The 19,778-nt window shown below is 49.8% G+C and overlaps 1 protein-coding gene across 3 annotated transcripts in view; it reads left to right on the top strand.

Moving 5' to 3' along the window:
• TDRKH (tudor and KH domain containing) overlaps positions 1-19,778 on the top strand; it is a 726,700-nt gene that overhangs the window by 197,239 nt on the left and 509,683 nt on the right. The gene's annotated exons all lie outside the window — the stretch shown is intronic.

The following is a 19,778-nucleotide window of genomic DNA, read 5'->3' as shown; positions in this document are numbered from 1 at the left end:
GCTTCTCTGAAGGAGGGAAGCAAGGGCCAGTCTGGAGCAACCAGACCAGCGGTGTTTGTCGTTGTGGAGCGTCGTGAGGGGGCCACTAGCCAACGGGCAAGTGACCTGGACAACGCGGTGAGCAGCAAAGAGCAGAAGGGCCCCACGCAGATCTCGTGGATGCAGGGGGGCTGAACTTCGGTGCTGGAGCTGCTCAGGCTCGGGGCTTCTCTTACCCCAAAGCACTCAGTCGAGGGTCACTCGGTGGTCGTGCTGGACAAGCGTCGTGCAGTTCTGAAGATGGCCGGTCCCTCGGTCTCGTCGCACCCACGGATCACAGCTGGGCTGATGATGTAGGTTGAGGTCAGAGGTGCCAGGGAAGCCGGTTCTCGTCGTGCTGGAGCAGTCTTGATCCGGAGGAGAGACTGGCAACAAACCGCGATGCTTGGTTGGTGCCTGCTGCTGCAGGGTGACTACTCCTTAGTCGCAAGGTAGAAATCTTGAAGAGTCTTGAGTTCTTCGTGTAGAAGGTCGGTTCAGGATTCAAAGATTGATCTGATTTGGAAGGGGGCCAGTTCCTACCTTTATCCTGAAAAAGGGGGCTGGCACACGACTAAGTCCTGCCCTATGGGTGGGACCAGGAGGGGGGTGGTTACCCCCCTCTCCTTTGGCGGGCTTTCCCCAGGCCAGGGGCTGGAGTGCCCCTGGAACTGGTTCCAGCCGGCCTATGCACAGTGAGCACCGGGGTGCCACTTGCAGTCACCTTCCTCTAAAGCCCTGCCTACCTAGGATACACAAAATCCTGTCTGGGACGGTGCTGGCACCGCCCCTGACAGGAAACCCTTTGTCCTTGCCTCCTGCTCTGGGAGGACTCCCAGCAGCAGGAGGGCAGACTTGTGTCTCGGTGGCAGCATCCATTTTGTGGAGCTAAGGCTATGTCTGACTTTAACCGGGGTTACAGGTTACATACATGTCGTGTCCCTCTAGAAGGGTGGAATGCTAACCCCGTCGCCAGAATTGGCGAGGGGTTAGTATTCCAATTCGTATGACACCTTACTCGACATGTTTTGATAAAGCGATACCAGAGTTGGCATATAACCGCGAGGATTATAATGCACTTAGAGTATATGGTATGCGATATCATGGAAACGGCTAAGGGATGGATCCCGAAAGCCGCAGACAGGCTCAGCTCATGCCAGAGCACTATCTCACACGATTCCAAGCACTCTGCCTTCAGGATTGTTAAGGCCTGCCATAGGAGTGACTAGGAGATCTGTGTCCATTTAGGTTTAGATATAGGGATACTATATCTAAAGCAAAGGGTGAGTACACCACCTTGCCCCCAGCTGTCAAGCAGCCAGTTGTGTCTGTTTGGTTAGTCAGTCCAGGGGTGGCATAATACATGCTGCAGCCCCTGGGAGACTTCTGGGTACACCTCAGCCCTGGGTACAGGGACTTGGAAAGGGCCCAGTGCCAATTCAGTACCTGGGTACAATTTGGAATAGAGAGAACAGCTAGCCTGTGGGTCTGATTAGCAGGCCCACAGCCAGGGAAAGTCGTAAACCAGGGAAGCAAAAAGCAAAAATCTGGGTGATCATAGGATTGCAGACCCTACTCTCCTACATGACCCCCCCCCAAACTTTGGGACAATAAGCTAACCTTGACCAGGTGAGTCTTCTTGCTCTAAGTGGAAATACCTGGAGAGCCCATCAGCATTGCCATGATCAGTACCAGGTCTATGCTCCACTGTAAAATCCATCCCCTGTAGGGAAATGGACCACCTAAGTAGTTTGGGGTTTTCACCCTTCATCTGACTTAGCCATAAGAGGGGCTTATGGTCGGTCTGAACTGTGAAGTGAGTTCCAAACAAGTAGGACCTCAACTTCTTCAGGGCCCATACCACAGCAAAGGCCTCCCTCTCAATAGCTGACCAATTTTTCTCTCTGGGGGGTAAGCCTTCTGCTAATAAAAGCAATAGGCTGGTCGTTGCCATCAAAATTCAGCTGAGATAGCTCCCACACCCAACTCAGAAGCATCTGTTTGGACAATGAATGGTTTGGAGAAGTCTGGACTCTTTAGGATAGGTGCTGTGCACATGGCCTGCTTTAGGTCATCGAATGCTTTCTGACAGCTTGCTGTCCACTGAACTTTCTTTGGCATCTTTTTACTTGTCAGGTCATTAAGGGGGGTCACTATGGACCCATAATTTCTGACAAATTTCCTATAGTACCCAGTCAGGCCCAAGAAAGCTCGAACCTGAGTCTGGGTGATTGGAGGAGCGCAGTCCTTGATGGCCTGTATCTTACTCTCCAATGGCTGAACCTGGCCTCCACCTACAAGGTGGCCCAGGTATACAACCTGTGTCTTCCCTATCTGGCACTTAGTGGCCTTGATAGTGAGGCCTGCCTTTTGCAGGGCCTCTAACACTTTCCCCAGGTGGACCAGGTGATCCTCCCAGGTGGAGCTAAAGACAGCAATATCATCCAGATATGCTGCACAGAAGTCATCCATCCCAGTGAGAACTTGATTCACCAGCCTTTGGAAGGTGGCAGGTGCATTTTTCAAACCAAAGGGCATTACCACAAACTGATAATGCCCACCAGGGGTAGAAAATGCTGTCTTGGGCCTGGCTTCCTCAGCTAACCTGATTTGCCAATACCCAGCTGTCAGGTCAAATGTGCTTAAGTAGTTGGCAGAAGCCAATCTATCTATAAGTTCATCTGCCCTTGGTATTGGGTGGGCATCAGTCTTAGTGACTGCATTGAGGCCTCTGTAGTCTACGCAAAACCTCATCTCTCTCTTACCACCCTGGGTGTGAGGCTTTGGCACTAGAACTACTGGGCTAGCCCAAGGGCTATCTGAGGGCTCAATGACTCCCAGCTCCAACATTTTCTGCACTTCTGTCTTGATGCAGTCTCTGACATGATCAGGCTGTCTGTAGATTTTACTCTTGACAGGCAGACTGTCTCCAGTGTCCACTTCATGGGTACACCAATCAGTTTGACTGGGTGTCAGAGAGAACATATGTCTGAAGGATTGCAGAACTTGTCTGCAATCCTGTTGCTGATGTTCAGAGAGGCTGCCACAAAAGACAACACCATCTACTGATCCATCATCAGGATTCTGAGTGAGCAGGTCTGGGAGAGGGTCACTCTCTTCCTCCTGTCCCTCATCTGTGGCCATGAGCAAGCTCATGTCCTTCCTGTCGACATATGCCTTGAGCCTGTTCACATGGAGCACCCTGAGGGGGCTCCTGGGGGTTCCAAGGTCCACCAGGTAGGTGACCTCTCCCTTTTGCTCAATGATGGTGTGGGGCCCAGACCATTTGTCTTTGAGGGCTGCTGGGTCCACTGGCTCCAGTACCCACACCTTCTGTCCAGGCTGGTACACAGTCAGGACAGCCTTCTGGTCATGCCAAGCTTTTTGGAGTTCTTGGCTGGCCTCTAGGTTTTTAGTTGCCTTTTCCATGTATTCAGCCATCCTGGAGCAGAGACCAAGTACATAGTCCACTATGTTGGTTGCAGGCTTTTTGAGAGGTCTCTCCCATCCTTCCTTCACCAAACACAGGGGTCCTCTTACAGGATGCCCATACAGAAGTTCAAACGGGCTGTAGCCAACCCCCTTCTGTGGGACCTCTCTGTAAGCAAACAAGAGGCAGGGGATCAGGACATCCCATCTACGCCTGAGCTTTTCAGGTAGTCCATGAATCATCCCTTTGAGGGTCCTGTTGAATCTCTCAACAAGCCCATTGCACTGTGGATGATGGGGTGTGGTGAACTTGTAGTTGACACCACATTCCTTCCACATTGCAGTCAGATATCCTGACATGAAGTTTGCACCTCTGTCAGAAACAACCTCCTTAGGGAAGCCCACTCTGGAGAACACTCCAACTAGGGCCCTAGCCACTACAGGTGCTGTAGTGGTCCTAAGTGGAATAGCTTCAGGATACCTGGTGGCATGGTCCACCACCACCAGTATAAACCTGTGCCCTGATGCTGTCTGGGGTTCCATTGGGCCAACAATGTCAATCCCCACTCTTTCAAAGGGAACCCCCACCACAGGTAGTGGTATGAGGGGGGCCTTTGTTGTGCCACCTGACTTACCACTGGCTTGGCAAGTGACACAGGAGCGACAAAACTCCTTGGTATTCTCACTCATGTGAGGCCAGTGAAAGTGTGAGACAAGCCTGTCCCAAGTCTTTGTCTGGCCTAAGTGACCTGCAAGGGGAATCTCATGGGCCAAGGTGAGAAGGAAACCTCTCAGAGACAAGGGGATGACCAGCCTCCTGGTTGCACCAGGCTTGGGGTCTCTTGCCTCAGAGTACAGGAGTCCATCTTCCCAGTATACCCTGTGGGCACCTGTGGCATTCCCTGCAGCCTCAGCAGCAGCCTGCTGTCTGAGGGGTTAAAGGGAAGGACAGTCTAACTGTGCCTTCCCCAGGTCTTCTCTGGAGGGTCCCCCTGAGCCCAGAAACTCAACTTGATCAAGTTCAAGCTCTTTAGGCTCAGTTTCCCTCAGCTCTCTCAGATCAGCCTCCTCAGAAACTTGATCCTCAACCTGGGGCAAGGGGGAAGGCAAAGCCTTAACCCTACTGCTCTTCTTCTTGGAAGGTGTCTGGTCCATTCTTCCAGGATCCAGCACCTGTTCAGTGGGGCATCTTCTGGGCTGTGACCTAGTCACAGCAAGCACATGTGCTGGCAAGCCTAACATTTCCATGTGAGTCCTCTGCTCCACTTCTGACCATAGTGATGACTCCAAATCATTGCCCAACAAACAATCCACTGGGAGGTCTGAACTAACCACAACTTTCTTTTGGCCACTTACCCCTCCCCAGGAGAAAGCAACAATCGCCATACTATGACTGGTAGTGACGTTGCTGGCATTGGTCACCAGAAATCTGTACCTGGCATGATCTGTCCAGGGTCCACAAAGTTAGGTGTCACCATGGTGACACTGGCACAAGTGTCCCTATAGGCCTGAGCCATTTTGCCATTTATCAAAGGTGTCTGCCTGTATTTGCCCAAAGTATTGGGACTTACATCAGGGGACATATCCATATCCCCTGTACAGACAAGGACAGCCTGAGTGAGTGTGCCAACTAAGTTGTCAGACTCCTCAGTTTCCAAGGTTAACCCAACTAATCCCTTGGGAGGTGCACTACCACTACTGACTGTACTAGGGGGTGCAGTTGCCTTAGGGGCTGTAGTGGTAGAAGTTTGCCCTCCTCTTTTGGTGCACTCACTAAACCAGTGAGACTTACTTTTACAGTACTGGCACCACCTTTTTGACTGGCCTTCTTGAGTCTTCTTTTTCTGCTGTGAAGCCTGACCCCCACCCTCTTTGGTTTGTTGGGGACCTGTTGAAGACTTCTGGTCATTTTGTTCACTCTTGGTATTACCCTTTTGGTCTGCTTTCTTCTGACCACCCTGGTTCTGGTTCTGCTTGATCCTTGTTCTGACCCATTTGTCTGCCTTCTTTCCCAATTCTTGGGGAGAGGTCAGATCTGAATCAACAAGGTGCTGGTGCAACAACTGGTTCTGACAGTTATTTAAAATTTGTTCTCTCATCATCAGATTATACAATCCTGTGTAATCCGTAACCTTGCTACCCAGCAACCAGCCCTCCAAAGCCTTAGTGGCACTATCCACAAAGTCAGACCAGTCCTGAGACTGAGTTTTCTGGGTGTCTCTGAACAGCAACCTGTACTGCTCAGTGGTTAAACCAAACCCATCAACCAGTGTATTCTTCAGGACCTGGTAATTGTTAGCATCCTCCACTCTTGTAGTGAGGAGCTTATCTCTACCTTTGCCATCAAAGGAGAGCCACAGTATAGCTGCCCACTGACTCTGGGGAATGCCCTGCACAGTGCAGGCCCTCTCCAAAGCAGCCATCCATTTCTGGATGTCATCCCCTTGCTTAATGGGGGGCACTATTTTTGTCAGGTGTTTAGTATCTAAACCCTTCTCTTTTTCTCTTGGGAGATTGCTGCCACCAGTGGGAGCTAACCCACTCATCTTCTGCTCTCTTGCAAAGGCAAGCTTCTCTTTGGCCAGGGCAAGTTCTTCCCTTTCAATCCTCAGAGTAGCCTGTCTCATCCTAGCTTCATGCTCCGTTCTCTGAGGGGGAAGTCAATCTCCTCTGGGGAGAGTTCCTCCTCCTCTGAGAAGAGGCATTAGAGTGCAGAGATCTATTGGAGTCCCTAGAAAGAGATCTATCTCTCCTAACTCCAAGGTTAGGCCTACTTAGGGTCAGTACTGGGGTCCCCCAGATCCTAGCCCAAGCAAGTCTAAGTTGGCCCTCTGACTACCTCAAGACCTTTGTCTGCCTCATCCCCAGAGAGTTCCTCAGGATCCTCCTCCTCAACTGCATTTACAGTGTTGTGGAGGTCTGGATCCCCAGTGGTACCCTCTAAGGCTGGCATATTCCCATCTAGCTGAGAAATCTTTCTCGCATCATATGTCTCTAAGAGACCTATCAGAAAGGGAATGGTGGGGTTAGACCCCTGTTTCCGTTTCCTGGAGGTACACACTTGTCTCATCTCCTGGAAACTGAGAGCTGCATATCTTGAAGTGACCTGTGGAGGGTCAATAACCACAAGGGGAGTCTCTGAAGACTCTCCATGGGTAGACATGCTTTTCTAGTGAGGTGTAAGTGGTGCACTTACCTACACTATTTGTTTGCCTACTGATCCCTTGCTAGAGTTGTAGTTTAGGGTGTGCTAGGCCCTAGGAGCTACAACAGCTGGTTCAGTAGAACTCAGAGTATTCTAAGCTAAGTTATATGTACCTTTAGTACTTATGTGATCTTTCAAATGATATTCTTAGGATATGTGTGGTAAAACAGCAAGCTCAAATCCCAACCGCTGCTCACCAATGTGAGAAGTTGGCCTGATATATAATGTTCACTATTCTAGTGAGCACTTTGTATCAGTCCAAACAACCCTTATTGATGATTGGTTGTAAGTCAACCTTATAGACCAGCTATCCTAGTAGCATGGATACGAGCAGTCTAAGGCTAAGACTCTAGAGGGCGTGTTAAGCCAGCTGTTTTACCATCACATTACCCCTTGAACACCCAGTGAAAGGACACCACACAAGTGTTATGAAAATAAACAATGTATTTATTAGAATCACAACAACCCTGTACTCTTTATGAGGACAGGGTGCTAAGCACACAACAAAACTCTTACGAAAATACTTAAGTTAGCACGTTATACACAAATGCCCTAGGGGCACGAAAAACCATATACACAGTAAGTGGAATGCGAACTTGCTAGCAGGTAAGTAATACTTTTCTAGACTCAGGAATCGCTAGGCCTACAATTCTAAACACTGGGATTAGATGCAGGAGGCCTGTGGACGTTGTGTGCAGAGTGGGAACTCTCACGCGTAAGGCGGGAAAAAGTCTATGGAGGCTAGCAGTTGCAAAGTTACTGTTCTCGGGCGAACCCGTCTAGGTGGGTCGAAAACAAGAGTGGATCCGAACACTAGGAGTGTTGGACTATGCTGGAGCACCGGAGTACTTGATTTACCTAGCCCAGGGGCTGCGGCTGCATAGGGTTGAAGTTGCGTCGGAAACCCACGTTGAAGAACCAGGAGCCTGAAGAAAGAGTTGCTGGCAGGCGGCCAGTGAAGAGAGTTCGTGGTGATCCAAGCCTGGATCAGGGAAGAAGAAGACCTGAAAGCAGAGGGGACCAAGTTCTGAATCACTAGCCAGTGATTTAGGTGGGCACCAGAGTGGCACCGGACGAAGTCACCTCGACCAGGTGAGTGGGCGCTGCTGGGCTCTGCAGTCTCTCGGACCAGGAGGCGTTGTCGGCGACCAGGATGGAGGTGCGAGCTGTCCCACGAAGGTATCTGCTGATGACGTCGCTGGACCCAGGATTGGGCAACAAGTCTTGGCAAATGCAAGGCCCACGCGGTGGACCTAAAATGGCGTCTTGAGTGGACCAGGAGGGTCCAGGGTGCTTCTCTGAAGGAGGGAAGCAAGGGCCAGTCTGGAGCAACCAGACCAGCGGTGTTTGTCGTTGTGGAGCGTCGTGAGGGGGCCACTAGCCAACGGGCAAGTGACCTGGACAACGCGGCAGCAAAGAGCAGAAGGGCCCCACGCAGATCTCGTGGATGCAGGGGGGCTAAACTTCGGTGCTGGAGCTGCTCAGGGTCGGGGCTTCTCTTACCCCAAAGCACTCAGTCGAGGGTCACTCGGTGGTCGTGCTGGACAAGCGTCTTGCAGTTCTGAAGATGGCCGGTCCCTCGGTCTCGTCGCACCCACGGATCACAGCTGGGCTGATGATGTAGGTTGAGGTCAGAGGTGCCAGGGAAGCCGGTTCTCGTCGTGCTGGAGCAGTCTTGATCCGGAGGAGAGACTGGCAACAAACCGCGATGCTTGGTTGGTGCCTGCTGCTGCAGGGTGACTACTCCTTAGTCACAAGGGAGAAATCTTGAGAAGAGTCTTGAGTTCTTCGTGTAGAAGGTCGGTTCAGGATTCAAAGATTGATCTGATTTGGAAGGGGGCCAGTTTCTACCTTTATCCTGAAAAAGGGGGCTGGCACGCGACTAAGTCCTTCCCTATGGGTGGGACCAGGAGGGGGGTGGTTACACCCCTCTCCTTTGGCGGGCTTTCCCCAGGCCAGGAGCTGGAGTGCCCCTGGAACTGGTTCCAGTCGGCCTATGCACAGTGAGCACCGGGGTGCCACTTGCAGTCACCTTCCTCTAAAGCCCTGCCTACCTAGGATACACAAAATCCTGTCTGGGACGGTGCTGGCACCGCCCCTGACAGGAAACCCTTTGTCCTTGCCTCCTGCTCTGGGAGGACTCCCAGCAGCAGGAGGGCAGACTTGTGTCTCGGTGGCAGCATCCATTTTGTGGAGCTAAGGCTATGTCTGACTTTAACCGGGGTTACAGGTTACATACATGTCGTGTCCCTCTAGAAGGGTGGAATGCTACCCCCGTCGCCAGAATTGGCGAGAGGTTAGTATTCCAATTCGTATGACACCTTACTCGACATGTTTTGATAAAGCGATACCAGAGTTGGCATATAACCGCGAGGATTATAATGCACTTAAGAGTATATGGTATGCGATATCATGGAAACGGCTAAGGGATGGATCCCGAAAGCCGCAGACAGGCTCAGCTCATGCCAGAGCACTATCTCACACGATTCCGAGCACTCTGCCTTCAGGATTGTTAAGGCCTGCCATAGGAGTGACTGATAGGAGATCTGTGTGTCCATTTAGGTTTAGATATAGGGATACTATATCTAAAGCAAAGGGTGAGTACACCACCTTGCCCCCAGCTGTCAAGCAGCCAGTTGTGTCTGTTTGGTTAGTCAGTCCAGGGGTGGCATAATACATGCTGCAGCCCCTGGGAGACTTCTGGGTACACCTCAGCCCTGGGTACAGGGACTTGGAAAGGGCCCAGTGCCAATTCAGTACCTGGGTACAATTTGGAATAGAGAGAACAGCTAGGCTGTGGGTCTGATTAGCAGGCCCACAGCCAGGGAAAGTCGTAAACCAGTGAAGCAAAAAGCAAAAATCTGGGTGATCATAGGATTGCAGACCCTACTCTCCTATATATAGCACACCGGGTCATCATGCTGCCCCTTTTTAAAGATGGGCACAATGATTGAGGTGGCCCAGGTGGTAGGAAAAGTGTTACCATTGACGGCGCAAAAGACATTTATTAACACCTTTGCCCAACGTTTCGGTGAGGATCTGTAAAGGTCTGCCGGTACGCCATCCGGCCCCGGCGCCTTGTTTTTCGAAGTCTCTAGGATTGCTTTCTCCACTTCGTCAGGACTGAAGAGTAGAGGAGCAGACACGGGGGCCACCGGTGAACAGCATTGGGAGCCAAAATCTGTGTCACCATAAACTTCTTTAAAGTGAAGAAGCCATTTATCATCCGGGATAACGCAGTCCATGACCGCGTTATCTAGGTCTGAGAAAAAGGGCTGATTAATTGTGGCCCAGAAGTGACTGCTGTCACGCAGTACGTCTATTGAAAGTAGTTTTTCCCATGCTTCATTTTTTACGGCGATTTCCTGCCGCTGATGGTTAGCTTGTAATCCTTCCTCAAATTAGCGATAACAACCTTGTCTCTCGGGGTGGATATCAATGCTTGTTTTAAAGCCCTATGGGCTTTTGAACAATTAGAGTCAAACCATTTATGGGGCTTTTTACCTCTTTGGCTAGAATAGGTTGTCAAATCATTTGAGATTTGTGCGCATATTAACTCAAAGGCCCCCATGATTTCTGAGTTGGTGGCTTTTTGATCCTGACAGATCGCTAAGTTACCCTCGATTTTGGGGAGTAATTTTTCAATAAAGCCTTCGGGGACCACCTTAGCCCACTTAAGCCTTCTCCCTTGGTCAGTAGGTACTGCAGCAGACCCCAATTGGGAGAGACAAGACTTATTACCCATGGGGTTGCCCCAAAACAACTCGAGGAACACCGGGTTGTGATCACTAAATTTATCGAGACAATTACTTTGTACGTCACAACCCTATGTAAGATACCAGGGGTCAAAAAGAAAGTCTAATACTGAGCCATGGTCGGTACCCTTATAAGTACTTAATCTTGCCCCCCCCTCTGTGTTAATCGGTTCAAATATATTAAAATTGGCCAGCAACTCTTCAAGGGCCTCTCCTGACTTTGTATGCTCAAAATGGGGGAACATCGCGCCTGATGGTCCCTCTTGCTCTCCTGTGTAGCATAAATCGCTACAGGGGTGAATATTAAAATCGCCCATTAAAATGAGCTAAAAGTTAGATTGATTATTTAGACTGAGATTAGATAAAGAAATTTCCAGGGAGACAATGTGTTCGTTACCATCGATCCTATCCCAGGAGTTATAAAAATTAATTAGAATAAGTATGCGGGTTAGTGGAAACTGTCCATTCCACAATTAAAAGATTTGGTGAACCTGTCTCAATCATGTTTAGTGCCCCCATGAGTTTTAACGAAAAAAGGGACATGAAGTCCCCCTTTGCTCTGCCCGCAATGCTTGGGGTGGCCGGAACGGCAAAGCTAGTAAAGCCATCCAGCCAGAAACTAGGGGAAGGGTCCCACGATTCTTGAATGGCAATAATATCGTAGCTGGCAATGAAATCAACCGAAGCTGTGTCTGCCCTTTTTGCTCTGATGCCGGCTACATTCCAGCTAATGATTTTGCAGGCCGCTGTCACATCGGGGTTGGAAACCCCATGCGTGGCAAGCGTCATTGTGGCTAGCTGTCAGTCAATTTCCTCTGAGAGAGGGGAGAATCGGTAGCTCAGAACCGGCCCGAGCCCCACGCCAGATGTGTGAGCTGTCTGGGGTGGAATGCCGTCTGGACGAGTTGAAACCCCTCCCTTGTAGGATGCGGGCATGAGTTCCCACCTGAACTTACACCTCCTGGTGCTGAGCTCCGGCCCCTCCCTGCCATGCTTGGGCGACGTGCCCCATAATGTATGTCTGGGGGCGGGTAGTGTATGTCTAGAGGCGGGTAGAGAAAACCCAGGGGAACCGGTCTCATTTTATCTGATTCTGAGATCTCCGAGCCATCCCAGAACAATCTGTCCGCCAAATCGGAGCTGTGAAAATTTACTATGTCGCAGTCCCCCCGCTATGATCTTAGTGCGATTTCCAATCCAGCCCACCCTTCTTGCCATGATAACCCCGTTAGAAATGTTCGTTCCTCCACTGCAAGAGTCAGCGCACCATTGTCTAGCCTTGTATATAAGGTCACACACGGGTTTGGACTCTCCCATTTCAAGTGGGGTGGCTCCAGTGAATATGGCAACTGAGGGGGCGGCCTCCAGGGGCAGGTCTAATTTTAGTTGGCATCCCCTTACCCGTGTACTGATAGCTGGACAATGTGAATGTGCAGGACTGTCTAAGGGGCCTAGATTGGAATGAGTAGTATCTAAGTTGCAAGGAGCTATGCAAGGGTCCCGGATCCTGAAGTTATCTAAGGCCGCCCCATTACTTGTCCGCATTGGTTCAGAGGGTCTAGCTACATCGTTTACTCTATTGCCTGAGGAATCCACGACCACCTTGTGGGGTTCCTGGAATAGGGCCCGTTTGTTGAACAATGTATCGATAAGGGCACATTTCTTTAATAGGCCAGCGAGGCAAGTGTTCAATGTCTCCACAATGTCTTTTGCTAAACCCAATAACAGGGGTTCAATGCGGGCAATAAACAAGGCCTCTAACTGGTCACCAAGGTTCTCCTTCGACGCGATACAATGTTTGAAACACGTTCTGCCTTTTTTCTCCTTTTTGTGTTCGTCTTTGGCACGTGACCAGTCACCTGAGACTGCTGTAACAAAGGCGGAACAGGAGAATTACCAGGGGAGAGACGAGCAGTAGTGGCTACGATTGGAATAGAGTTCAGCACAACCACCTCCGGCTCTAATGGGATATGCGCTGCTTGAGCAGTGTCAGTAACATGTGATCGATTTAAATGGGGGGGTGGGGGGTTGCCAAGCCCAGCTCCTGTTCGGCGTTAGCAATTTCCTTTGTGAGAGCCCCCACGGCTGAAGAAAGGTAGGAAATGATTGTCCCCGAATGTCTCGGCACTTTGGCCTTCTCCCCCCCCTCCTCAGCATTTGTTAGTATCTTGCGCTTACCCATAGGTAGTTGTTGGAGGGCTGGCCCGGCCCTGCCTCCTCCTGCCCCGGACGTCCACAGACGGCCCGCCCTTTCCCCGGGCTTAGCCCGGCGGCCGCCCGCACGCGTCCCGCGGTGCGATAGACGTTCCGCGATCTTATGGCGCCAGCAGGAGCAGCGGGAGCGTCACGGGTGTGCCGGGGCAGCTGGGGGATGAAGTCCCTGAGCCCCTTGAGCCGTTCCCCTCACGGCAGGATTCGGGAGAAGAAATGGCCGTTCCCTTCACGGCTGGCTGCTTACTGCCGGTATGTTGCTGGGCTCCCCGCTGCTCGCTCGACGCTCTGCGATCTTATGGCACCAGCAGGCGCAGCGGGAGCGTCACGGGTGTGCCGGGGCAGCTGGGGGATGAAGTCCCTGAGCCCCTTGAGCCGTTCCCCTCACGGCAGGATTCGGGAGAAGAAATGGCCGTTCCCCTCACAGCTGGCTGCTGACTGCCGGCATGTTGCTGGGCTGCCCGCTCGACGCTCTGCGATCTTATGGCGCCAGCAGGCGCAGCGGGAGCGTCACGGGTGTGCTGGGGCAGCTGGGGGATGAAGTCCCTGAGCCCCTTGAGCCGTTCCCCTCACGGCAGAAGTCGGGAGAAGAAATGGCCGTTCCCCTCACGGCTGGCTGCTTCCTGCCGGTATGTTGCTGGACTTCATGACCACCATCGATCTCCAGGATGCGCATTTCCACGTGCCAATACTTCCACAACACCGGAAGTACTTGCGTTTCACGGGTAGGGCGCAGAGACTTTAAATTCAAGGTTCTGCCTTTAGGCCTTCGCTCCGCCCCTTGCGTCTTCACGAAAGTCTTGGCTCCGGTGGTGGCATATCTACGTTTGAAGGGCGTTCAAATCCTTGCCTGCCTGGACGACTGTCTCATCAAGTCGCAATCTCGCCATCAGGCGTCTCTGGACACTTGATTCTGTCACTCTATTTCGGTCTCTCCATCAACACAGAAGTCTTGGGTCGATCTAGCTCTCTGCAGGACCTTTCTAGGCGCCACTCTGAATACTTCGCTGGCAAAGGCATTCGTGTCTCACGAGCGTCCGCTGCGGATTCTACGCCTAGTGGATCTCATCGGTTCAAAAGGGTCCGTTTCAGTTCGTGTATTGAAATCCTTTCTTGGGATGGCGTCGTCCTGCATCTCCCTGATCCCAAACTGCAGGCTCAAGAGTCGCTCAATTCGGGAGGAACTGGACAAACAGTGGCGTCAGGTCACTGGCTCTTTCAACGATCTGGTCCTAGTGACCGCTTGGATGAGGTCCGCTCTCCAATGGTGGGCTCAACCGTCTAACATCGCTGCCGGTGCTTCTTTCTTAACCATCACTCCAGAGCTCGTCCTTACCACGGATTCCTCCCTGGAAGGCTGGGGCGCACATCTTCAGGGCCTATCCATAAAAGGCAAGTGGACCCTGTTGCAACGTTCTTGGCACATCAACAAACTGGAACTAATGGCCATCTTCCTAGCGCTCCAGTCTTTCCATCTTCTGCTCCAGGGAGAATCAGTGCTCATTCAAACCGACAACACCACCAGTATGCACTATGTAAACAAACAGGGCGGCACCAAATTGCCGCTCCTTTCTCAGGGCACAGAGCATCTGGGACTGGGCACTCCGTCACCAAATTACCCTGACAGCGGTTCACCTGCAGGGCATCTCCAACATCCTAGCGGATTCCCTCAGCAGGTCCGCGTCCTAGACCCACGAGTCGGCGTTGTATCAGCCGACTCTGGACTTATTCTTTCAGCTATGGGGTTGCCCAAAAATGGATCTTTTTGCGAGCCCTGTGAACCGAAAATGCCCGTCTTATGCAAGCTGGCTTCCCAATCCAGAGTTTTGCGGGAATGCCCTTTTGATGGACTGGTGCCATCTATTTGCCTACGCTTTTCCGCCGATTCCGCTGGTTCCTCGAGTGTTGTGGAAAATGCGGAGACAGCCGTGCCACATTCTCCTAATCACTCCCAGATGGCCTCGACATGCGTGGTTTTTGGAACTGCTGCTCCTCTCACAGTGCGAACCCATCCTCCTTCGTCCTCGAGCGGATCTCCTCACAATGGACGACGTTCAGATATGTAATCCGGAACCCTCCTCTCTCAAATTGTCGGCCTGGAACCTGAGCACCTTGAATTTGCTCACTTAAATATTTCACCAGAATGTAGAGACGTTCTTGCCAATGCGAGAGCTCTGTCCACAGTAAAGACTTACAAGCTAAAGTGGAAAGGGTTCTGTCACTGGTGTGCGTCTGCCAACATCCATCCGGTGCACTCTTCTCCTGCTCCGCTTCGGCCGTTGTTTCTGCAGCTGGCTCAATCAGGACTTTCCCACTCCACTTTGAAGGTCTTCCTAGCGGCAATATTTCGTTTTCGGCAGGATGGGTCTTCCTCTCTCTGCTCTTCCAGAATCATTCGACAATTCTTCAAGGGGCTGTACAGGATGTTCCCGCCCATTCGGCGGCCTCCTCCTACCTGGCATCTCAATGTTGTTTTGGCACAATTGATGAAGGCGCCTTTTTGAGCCCATCCACTAAGCGGATTTACACTTTTTAACCTGGATGGTGGCTCCTCTTTCCTTAACCTCCTCACGTCGTGTGAGTGATATCCACGCCTTTACCATTCCACCTCCTTTCCTTCGATTCAAATCGGACTGTGTTGTACTTCGGCATTCATGCCTAAGGTGCCAACTGATTTTCACCTCAATTAACCAGTGTTCTTAAAGACTTTCTTTGCTAATCCCCAATCTCCGCCGGAGCAATGTTTGCATTCATTGGATGTTAAAAGATGCCTTAAATTCTATAGCGACAGAACAGTGCCTTTTCGTATGTCTGATCAACTCTACGTTGCTTACGGACGCATACGCAAGAGGCGTTCTGTTACCAAGTCAGCTATTGCACGTTGGATATCCTCTGCAATTTCATTCCGTCATCAGAAGGCTGGCAAGCCTCTTCAATCTACAGTGAGAGCTCATTCCACCAGGGCAATGTCATCCTCTACTGCCCTGTTTGCTGGTGTGCCGATTCACCACATGTCTAGCAGACACGTGGTCTAGCAGGCACACTTTCACAAAGCACTACTGCCTTGAGGATCAACGAAGCTGACACAGCTGTGGGCCAAGTTGTGCTTCGCAATCTTTTTAAATAAGGTGAGCCTCTTTCCTTCCCTCCGCCTGTATGGTTTTTACTATTATCTGTCTGGCAGCATTTTGTCATTTCCTTGCATTTTTCATGCTAATGCACTGCCAATTTGTCTGGCGGCCAGGTATTACAGCTCACTATTCTATTTAAGCATGTGAATCTATGAGAGACACCCCAGTACTGGAGAAGAACAATTGTTACTTACCTGTAAATGGTGGTTCTCCAGTATTGATGTCATGGTGTGCAAACTAACGATGGATTGGGATGCTACCCCGAGTGATTACCCGTGGCTGAGATTAATTCAAGCATTCCATTCAGCACTATTTTGTATAATTGTAGTTCTCCAGTATTGTATCTTAGATTCACATGCTTGAATCTTCCCCGTTTTTATGGTGGTAGTCCCACCGTAACCTTAATAAAGCACTGTCAAAAGCATTAACATTAGACTCCATTGGGGAAAAAACTGTCAGTTATCAAATTCACATTGATTTAATACGCCCAAACTTCTGCCAATCAGAGCAGTGACCCTGGAGCACTCATCCTCTGCAGAGCCACCATACCTCAGATTTCTTACAGCACATCGTATGTTAGGGAGTCTCCCTGAGCTCTGCTTAGTCACAGTGTTTCATTTGTCACCCTCTTGAATTTGTAGATTTTAAAGTTCATCTCTTCACTGCGAAGCTTCATCTGAAGTACAGTTGGGAAGTGTTTGCCTGTTTTTTTCCGCAGAATTTCTAAGTCTCAAAAAGGGTTGGTTAGGCCCTGCAAGACTTGTGAAAAATCTACTTTACTATCAGGATCCACACAAAGAGTATCTATATTGCCTTTATACAGACAATAAGCCCAGGGATTGCAAGTACTGCTGTACATTTTCTGCAAAAATCCTCAAGGATCGAGAGGGTAGACTGCTTCTCTATCTGCAGAGAAGGAAGGCTGCCAAGAAAGCAGGCTCTGAATGTGAGGAGAAGCCTCATACTTCTGCTAGAAAAGGTAAGGAGCAAGAACCAACCTCGTCTCTTAGACTCCAAAAAAAAATGTAGGTCTCAAGACAAACGTCTGAGGAAAAGAGGGCAAAAAGAACTGCATGGCCCTTCTGCATCATATCAAAGACCTGGTTCAGCTCCACCAACTGCACCTCACACTCCCTTCAAGGAGCCCTCTTCAAGAAAATACAGTCAGTCGACGAAGCACTCGCAGTCTATGGCCTCCATCTCTTCAGGATCAGGCGCACCGTCGACTGTCTCGTAGGCTACTTCCACCACGTTGATGGTCATGTCGGCGGCAGCTGGATCTTTGAAGACTGGTAGTGTCGTCGTTGAAACCATCTTTGCCAACAAAGATTTCCTTGTCAACCACATCGCTGTCGATGACGGACTGTGCTTACAGCTGTTCCGTCGAGAAAGTGTCCTCTTCACACCTCATCGGCGTTGCTGTTGACTATCACATAAGCAATCCTTTGACGAGGGAGGGGGGGATGTTACACTTTCAAAAGCCTCTGCTTCAAGATTTCTCAAAAATCTCTCCATTGCCTCCAACTCTCCTACTGGATTTCCAGGAAGTGGAGGATGAAGGTCCATGTGGCCAGGCATACAGCCCCTCGCAGCTGAGCCCAATACCAGGACTCCGAGGAAGATTAGGTGCTGGATGATCTCTGATAGGGGGCAACAATTGGGTACCTTCCAGGACCATTACGCTAACGAGGATCAGGAGAATGAGCTCCACCACCCCCAGGGGCCTTCCATCAATGTGCTGATTTCTTTAGTCACAGATTTGCGTTTAATGCTAAATGATTAGTACAAATGCTTCCCTGATAACTCTGCTCAGCAACCTTCTACTACACAGGAAATCCCTATTGTCATTCCTGCACCACAAAGCGCTCCTTCACTATCTAAGAATAAAAATATACCACCCCATTATCAATCTCAGATAATGTACAGCACGGCAATGACAAACAATTAGAGGAAGGGAAACTGCATTTAGACCCTGACACCCATGACGAATAGTATGATTATGTTGCGCCTATGCCATCCTCTCCAATTCCACCCGTAGCAGTGTGCTTCATTTACTATTTTAACGCTGGAAAACAAATCCACACATGAGCCATTCCTATTGTGGATTTTTTTATGGCAGGAACGCCTCAAATTAATGAAAATGCCAGCCTTAATTCCTGCTGATTTTTTTCCAAACCTGGACAAAAAATACAAAGCACCTAAGAGTTCCCCAACATGCCTCATTGGTCATCCTCGACCTGACTCCATCATCATGCAGACTGCTCATAGGATATCGAAGAATCCTTCCTTGCCATGTACAGCCCTGCCGGACAAAGAAGGATGCTGGCTCTATAACATTGGCTAGAGGTTCTCCATGCTGGCTGCTCCTTCCATCAGAGCCTCCAACGTCTGGCTATCCTTGGGAAATATGAGCATCAGATATGGTCTGACATCTCGTCTCTGTTGGAATATCTCACTGCGGAGAAGGAGGCAAAGGACATTTCATCCGAAGGTGAGAGACTCTTCTGAGATAATTGATATAGCAATGGATATTTAATCCACCACCTGTTGCAAGGATTCTGCTCCTACACAGAGCTGTGCACAGAGACCCAGGACCTCAGTGAATTGTGGTGTACCAAAAACTCACCTCAGTGCTTAGAAAACCCCAACCAGCTAGCATCGGTGTCACATTAGCTCATCGTCCTATAGCAAAGGAACCAATGATTAGACAACCTAGAACATGCGACAAACTCAGGAATGGTGGAAAGTGAGAACACTCTTTTGTTATACTCTCATACCAGTCCACAACAGGAGTACAAAATCACGGGAAAGGTTAAAATATTTATTTTAACGACGTGCTCTCGGTTGCAGTATCTTTGCCAACATAAGCAGACCTATGATTAGAAATAATATGGTCAGCATTGTTACAATTCCATAAAACACAATAGGAGAAATCCTATCACAATGATGGTGAAAACAGGTCTGATAGCGCCTAGTTATAACACCCTGCCTATCTAGGAACTATGTTTTATAAACTAAAGAAGGTCTCTTAGACCCCCATACCAGTAAGATCAGCTGTAGTGAATCACATCCGGATCAGCAAAAGCTCTTTGCATCACTGGAAACGGAAATCTTCCAAGTTTCTGAAATCATGGCAACAGTGCAATAATAAAGGTGCCAGAATATCAGTTGGCTCGCAGCTGCCATGTGTTATGTCTAAAGACATTAGCCGATCAGTTCGAAAAGCTACCTTGTTAAGATAACCTTGGAGGCTTGGGCACTCACTGTGCAGACTAGGGTCGCGATGTAAGTCTAGGGATGTTGAAAACTAGCCTTTCTCATGTGAAGACATTCCTGCAAAAACAGCTATATGCAGTGTTGTGTGCAAAAGCAGCAAAATGGCGTTTAAACTTCTAACAAGCCATGCTAACATAACAATGTGCGCAAACCATTCCTAGCCCACCCTCCCTTGATCGTGGAACGCACAACAAAGGGGGCAATGTTATAGAACGCAGAGTTAAAGTTCAAATGAGACAGAACCAAGTTAAAAAAATCACCAAACATGAAATTTGGGAGTAAAATCCGAATTAATAGCAGTAAGAACAGTAGATGTACGAGGAGCTTGGTGTCAAGACACAAGTGTAAAGACCAAAAGAAAAAATGATGAGTGAAAAAATCATGAATCTAGTACGAGTCTAGGAAGCAGAAAAAAAATCTCTTCAATCCAACAGCGTATAGGCGCAGTACGTTGCAACTGCCTCCAATAGAAAGTAGTTGTTCTCATCATTGAACATTTCAGGCATCCAACTCATTAACGAAAAAGAACACACGTTCAACAGCTGGTGCCTCTAGCACCATCGGAGGGCAACTCGGGTGTTCGTCGAGATAACTGCGTGCCAAGAAGTCATGGGCAGCAGTCCATATATTCCAATTGCCTAGGACTCCATGAGCCGCTGTGCAGGCCATAATCCCGACTCCAGAACAATCTAGTTCATGAGCAACTAAGGGACTCATTAGTAAATCCTAATCGGGTTGCAGAGACACAAATCC

This window comes from Lissotriton helveticus, chromosome 12, assembly GCF_964261635.1.
Source record: "Lissotriton helveticus chromosome 12, aLisHel1.1, whole genome shotgun sequence".
Taxonomy (NCBI): Eukaryota; Metazoa; Chordata; class Amphibia; order Caudata; family Salamandridae; genus Lissotriton; species Lissotriton helveticus.
This window is presented reverse-complemented; position numbering and strand designations above follow the sequence as displayed.